General features: G+C 46.1%; 1 pseudogene; it reads right to left on the bottom strand.

Annotated features, from left to right (window-relative positions):
• Nucleotides 1-543: 543 nt before the first annotated feature.
• Nucleotides 544-2944, bottom strand: LOC119516977 (annotated as a pseudogene).
• Between the last annotated feature and the right edge of the window lie 4263 nt (nucleotides 2945-7207).

Consider the following 7207-nt stretch of genomic DNA (forward strand, 5'->3'; position numbering starts at 1 on the left):
CGGGAGGAAGCCCCACCCCGTCGAGAATGAACAGGTGAGTGTGACCTGCCCAGGTGCAGGCCCCACTGGTAGACTCACTTTACCATCCCCAGGAACAAATGGGGCCAAGGCTGCCACAGTGTGCCGTGCCATGGAGTCAGTGTGTGTGTGTGTGCGTGTGTGTGTGTGTGTGTTTTACACATTCAGTATTTTAATTTAATTTTCTAGCAGACAATTTATATACCTCCCCACCCCTTCCCTTAAGTTAGCTTGACAATTTTCCATAATAAACTACTTAAAGAGAAGCTTTGCCCAAGAATGGAATGAAAGAGAAAAGAGGAGAGAGAGAGAGAGAAGGAAAGAAAGGAAGGAAAGGAAAAAAATTTACTGCTGTTTTTAAAAAACCAACACTTTCATCAATTATATGCAAACAAAAACACACCAAAAATATTTGTGTACTCCATGCCCGTGTTTCCGTGTGGCTGACTTCCTCCCCATCGCGCTTGTGGCCGAGCTGTGCTTAGTCACAGTGTGTCGTGCCAGAGCCTGGACGTTTACTCAGCTTCACATTATTTGAAGACTTTGGATAGAAGATTCTAGAGTCTTGAAATCCCAAATTGTCATGTGTTCATCAATCCACGTAGTGCAAACTTTGCGACAATGTTGCTTGTCCATCTCATAAATAGACACTTGAGTGATGCCATTCTGGTGCAGTGTCTTGGAGGTTGTATTGCAGTGCTCAGCCGTGGCACTCCTGTCCGTGCTGCAGAAGCGTTCCGTGGCTGAGATGTGACGCTGGATGCTCTGTTTTAGAAGGTCTAGTCTGGAGATGCAGTTCAAGCAGCCACAGTCATGGGTAAAGAACACAGGGCAGTAGTCTTATCCAGCAGCTGCAACACTATTCTTGGAGATAAATGATACCCTCAGGAACTCTGTTTTCAGAGTTGACACGTGCACAGTTTGTGAGGCATCAGCAACAGATAAGTGTGCTGCGGCTGACCCGGGTGAAGGGCTCTCGCTGGCAGAGAAGCTGACCCCGTAGACCCAGCCACCAGTGCACTGCCACCAAACTGTGGCCCCCCCCAACCACAGGCACCCTTCTGGCATACTGGCTGGTCACGTGATCCTGCTGCTGGCAACACATGGTTTGGGATGCCAACCCAAGCGGAACACCGTGGGACGAACAGGCTTTTTAGTGCTTGCTTACCCACCAGCCATTCTCAGACTTGGAGTAACAAACAGAAAAGAGTCCTTCTCCACTTCCCACAACAAAGTTGTTCTCTGGGGTGAACCACTTCACAAAAGCGGCTGCACAGAATTCTTAACTAGGTTGAACTTAAACACGTGGAAATGGATGGAGGTAATGGTAGGACGTTATTGTGAGTATAATCAACGGTGCTGAACTGTGAGTGAATGTGCTTGAAAGGGGAAGTTTAGAGGCATGTATGTCACCAGAAGGAAACCTAGAGGTTAAAACATGGGAATGTGTAACAGTGAATCTTCTGGTGGATGACTGTGATTAACTGTGCAAATATAAAACGGTTCTTTCATGAACTGGAGCAAGTGTATGACTCTATGACAAGGAGTTAATAATTTGGTGGTTTATGGGAAAAAACATACCTATTGCAAATTATGGACTATAGTTAACAGTAATATTTTAATATTCTTTCATCAACAGTAACAAATATACCACTACAATAATAAGGGAGGATAAGGGATATGAGATGTTTGTTGTTTTCTTTTTTATGTTTATTATTTATTTTTGAGTAATGAAAATGTTCTAAAATTGATTGTGGTGATGAATGCACAACCATATGATGACACCACAAGCTATTGACTATACACTTTGGACGGATTGTATGCTATGTGAATACATCCCAACAAAACTGCATTAAAAATACAACTGAGAAAAATTTAAAAAACATTTGATAAGCAAAAAGTGCAATCCCAGTACTTTTTTTAAAAAATTCAGTTTTATTGAGATATACTCACCATACAATCATCCATGGTGTACAGTCAGCTGTTCACAGCACCATCATATAGTTGTGCATTTATCACCCCAATCTATTTTTGAACATTTTCCTTATACCAGAAAGAATCAGAATAAGAATAAAAATTAAAAATAAAAAAGAACTCCCAAATCATCCCCCCATTCCCACCCTATTTTTCATTTAGTTTTTGTCCCCATTTTTCTACTCATCCATCCTTACACTGGATAAAAGGAGTGTGATCCCCAAGGCTTTCACAATCACACTGTCACCCTTGTAATCTACGTTGTTATTCAGTCATCTTCTAGAGTCAAAGCTACTCAGTTGGAGTTTGGTAGTTTCAGGTATTTACTTCTAGCTATTCCAATACATTAAAATCTAAAAAGTGTTATCTGTATAGTGCATACGAATGCCCACCAGAGTGACCTCTCGACTCCATTTGAAATCTCTCAGTCACTGAAGTGTTATTTCATTTCATTTCACATCCCCCTTTTGGTCAAGAAGATGTTTTCAATCCCATGATGCTGGGTCCAGATTCATCCCCGGGAGTCATATCCTGCGTTGCCAGGGAGATTTACACCCCTGGGAGTCAGGTCCCATGTAGGGGGGAGGGCAGTGAGTTCACCTGCCAAGGTGGCTTAGCTGGAGAGAGAGGCCACAGCTGAGTAACAAAGAGGCACTCAGGGGGAGACTCTTAGGCACAATTATAAGCAGGGTTAGCCTCTCCTTGCAGCAACAAGATTCATAGGGGCCAGCCCCAAGACAGAGGGCTCAGCACATCAAGCCGTCACTCCCCACTGTTTGTGAGAACATCAGCAACAATCCAGGTGAGGAAGCCCAACACCTCTGCATCCTCCCCCAGCTCCTCAAGGGGGCCCCGAATATATATTTTTATTCTCATGGAGTAAGTGTATAAATTTTATGTGTCTTCCAGCATTTCTGTATATATTTCAGTTTATTTCACTCGTTCTTTTCATTTAGCTCTGTCTCTAAGCCCAGGCCTTGTCCTCACACCCACCTGGCCCACTGCAGACCTCGGGAATTATCAAACGGCAGCAACGTCAGGTCACAAGGCAGCAGAAGCTTATCCTAGGTAAAAGTAGCTTAAAGTAAGTCTACAACTGAATGCAAGTAAAATCAAAATATTCCTATTTTAGAGGAATAAAAACTGAAATAAATTGAAAATTAAAATAAATAGTACGATATCTTAGAAAACTGACACATCATATATTACAATGGGTAAAACGTCAGTGTGCTGTGCCAGCAAATTATTAATCTTTGAATTGTGATTCTCAGCATTTATTTTTGAAAAAGTTTTTCAATGAAAATGAGGAAAGTCATACAAGTTTTAGAAAAGTGGGAGTAAATATCTAATTGACTGAAGGTAAATTAGAAATAAAAGTAATGAAAACATGAAAAATAAGAATAAATATTATAACAACAGAAAATTACACAAAATTATACAAAAAGTGAAGTTCTGAGGAATGGATTCCAATAATTAAGATTCATAAAAATCTTTGAATATCAGCCCAATGTGTACAAAAATTACTGTTATGTGAAGAAAATCGTAGCTGAAAATACTTGTCATTTTGGTCCATTTATTTTTGACAAATTTGCTCTCGAAATGTCATCAGCTTTCAGGAGAACACGCGAGTGTTGACGCAGGACATGCGGTGTCTCGTGGGAGGTTGTGTCAGTGCTGGTTGGATGGAAATGCGAGGAGAGCTCCCTGATCGCCAGTTCTGCTGCTGCTGCCGCTGACGAGCGCATCCAGACCCACTGTTTAAAAATGATAATGAAAAACAGCACGTCCTTCCTTACTGCGACACAAACAGTCATTTCTCTTTCAGAAGCTCCAAAAGGAGCACAGGAAATAATGGGTTTTGCGCCAGTGATTTGAGAGAAACTCTGGACATACAGAAATATGGAGAATTTTTTTTAAACCAACCAATGTAAATGATGCCTACGGTGAAATGACATACTCTAATTTGAAGGGTAAGTGGATCATCAATATTGTGTTTACTTATTACAAAGATAAGCGCACGTGACCCACCCACGGAGGGGCAGTCGTGTTGGGATTGTATTTTGAAGGGTGCTGTGGACACACTGGTGAAAGTCGCAGGAACGGCCCCAGCAGTTACAGGACAAAAGCAAAGGTGAGGGCTGGGGGCTGTGGAAGTGAGGGAGGGAGGGGGAGGAGACAAACGTTAGTGAGCACTTCCCGTGTCCCCAGAGCTTTGGGGTGATCATGGGGTGTACTCTTGCCTCATTTTACAGAAAGTCAGGCTCAAAAATGGGAACGAAGTTGCTGGGTTCGGTGATGATGGGGCTGGAATTCCGTCTCATCTCTTTTCCTTCAACCATCCCACCGTGTTAGATGGAAGCTGGAGTGGAGTGGACAAGCGTCCTGAGGAGCAGACGGCCGGCGTCTGTGCCAGGGAGCCCCGGCACCAGGCTGAAGGGGCACATCCTGCTGGGGTGGGGGTGGGGGCAGCAGGATCGGCAGAAGGGGGGCCTGGGCTGCGATGCCACCCGATGCTGGACCTGGTCGTCCGTTTATCCAGACACGAGAAAAGGACTTCTTTCAGAACACGAGTTCTGATTGCGTAGCGGTTGGCGACAGAAAGTCACCAGCTGGTGAGGGCTCATGTGTTCCTTCCTACCTGCCGTGTGTGCACGTGTGCATGTGTGTGTGTGTGTGTGTGTGCGTGCAAGACCCTTTCTCACACACCCCAGAAAGCCGGAACCTTGGCTAATGAGCCCTTCCTCTCCCGCAGCCTCACCCCTGCACCCCACGGAGCTCACTGGCGCCCTAACTCTCCTCTGACGAGGAGTTTCATTATTGCTCCTGATACAGGGGAGAAGGACGCCATGGATTTGCCTCTCAAGGAGAATTACATTTTACCTGGAAACGTCGAGAGCCCACAATCAAAGACGTGATCCTCGAGACAGCACAGCCTGGGGCTAGGCGACGTGTTTAGCTGCTGTCGGTGAACGCGTCGTCATCCGGCTGAGAGGCCCAAGTGACAAGGGCGACAGTTCTCTCGCGCCACGACCATGCCCAGTGCCTTTGTGGGGCTGCCCGCCCTCAGCCCGCTGCCAGGTCGCGTGGGGGTCCCACCGTCCCTGCCGCCTTCTTCTTGAGGCTTCGCGTCTGCCGGGAGTGGTTTCAGTGTTCCCTGAGGACCATGTGGCTGTGGAGCTGAGATCGGCCGGCAGCTCAACGTCCACCCCGGCACAGCCCTGGCCCGGCGCCCGTCTGCCCCCCGAGCCCGGCCCGGCCTTCTCTCGATCCAGCCCACGAGCGACTGTTCTAGCCACGCGTCTCCACTTCCTGGCCTGCTACATTGCTTTAATGTTTCCTCATCACTAAAAATGAACCTCGGACCCGGCCGAGCCCCTTCTCCAAGCAGCCCCCACCCCGGCTCTCCGCGGCAGGGGTTTGTCCGGGCAGCTCCCTGCGCCGAGCCGTCGGCCCCTCGGCTTTATCTGCGCACTTCGTTTTTTGTTGTTTGCTTGTGGAAACTGTCACCTGCCCGGTCACTCCCTCCTGGCTCTGGTCGGCTCTGACAGGCTCCCGTTTGGAGTCACGATGAACCGGGCAGGGCCCGCGTGCCACCCTCGGACCCCAGATCACAGTGCGCCCCTCCGGCCCCGCGTCTGCATGGAAACCCACCCAGGCACTGAGTATTACATGACTGTCAGCCTCCATAGCCTGAAAACTCAAATTTGTGAAAATGGAATGATAATAGCTCCTGCTTCCTGGAGGTATGAGGATCAAATAAAAAGCATAGATGAAAAAGAATGCTTTCCAACTATCAATGTAGTACACATCCTAGTTATTCTGTTGTAATCGTAGGTCCTAGGAAAAAGCTTTGTCTTTATCTAATGGACAGTTGTGACCCCACAGATTCTAGCTGAAATCGGGAATTGGACTAGGTCTAAGAATTCCTGTAATATACTATATTTAGTGTAATTAAGGTCTACCTGCTGATTAGGCCCAAACTGCTTTTTAATTATCTTAGCTCTAAGAAAAAAGATGCATTAAAAAATGAAAGCCCTCTAACAGTTTGTTATAGCATTATTTTTTCACAACCACTAGCAAATGTATTTTGCCAAATATTTCAAAACCAGTTTTTAAAGACTGAGCCACAACTAGTAATCATTTCATAAATATTAATGGAGAATGTGCAAGTGGAAAGTTAATTAAAATGCTACCAAATGGCTAGCAGGCAGCAGAAAATGAGCAGGAATCTCTCTAATCAGTGGAATTCATGGTTGCATAACTTTTACCCTCCTATTAGAGTGCAAAACAGAAGTTAATTTTTCTCTTACTTAAAATCAGTTCATGTTAAGGTAAAAATGCAAATAAGCACAATAGCTGCAAGATTCCAGAAGCAGCGATTCTTTTAGCAAGCCAGCCTTCTCTGGTCTTGGCTGAATGCAAGTGCGGGACACAGCCCCTGACCGTCTGTGGACCTCTCGTGGTGTCACTGAGCAGGATGGCAGAAGGTTTTGCGGGAAGAGACAATGAGCAGTTTCCCACATTCACTCACCATTAGTTCATCATTTTTCTCTACTGGGGTTTTCATGTACCTGTAACCAGAATGCTAAAAATATGATTGAGGTTTCAAACTGAGAGGAAGATTATGGAATTGATTAGCTGGGCCTACTGTTGCAGCATCCAATTTTAACTTGTTTTCAGTATCAGCTTTAGATACATACTTCCCATATTATTTTCATCCATCCGTCCGTCATCCATCCATCCATCCATCTGACAAACATTCACTGAGCACCTACCATGACTGGGAGCTGTGCTAGGCTGGGGGGTAAATGGTTGAATAAGATGTGGCCACGTGACCTCTTCTCCCATGGGTGTCGCAGTTGGGAATGGTAAGTACCTCGGAGCTGTGCTGTGAGGATGCAACGAGCCCGCAGTGTAGAGCACTTCGTACTTGGCGCTGTGTGAGGGGCGGACTAGCAGGAAGGGGTGGAGGTGAAATGGCTGGGGGGAAGCAGACCTTGGAGGGCTTCTTAATGTTCTCCATATTGTTCCTTGTGAGGAACTAGGAGCGATCACAGGGTGGGACCTGGGAGGGTGAGACGATCATCTGTGCAGTCCATGAAGATCACGTGAGTGCTGAGCAGAGGTTGGATTTGAGAGGAAGAGGCTGGAGCCATCAGTGCCAGTGAGAAGGCTCTGAAATTAGAGAATTCGCTGGGCTGAACCTAGAGAGCAG

This window comes from Choloepus didactylus, chromosome 20, assembly GCF_015220235.1.
Source record: "Choloepus didactylus isolate mChoDid1 chromosome 20, mChoDid1.pri, whole genome shotgun sequence".
In the NCBI taxonomy this organism is placed as follows: Eukaryota; Metazoa; Chordata; class Mammalia; order Pilosa; family Megalonychidae; genus Choloepus; species Choloepus didactylus.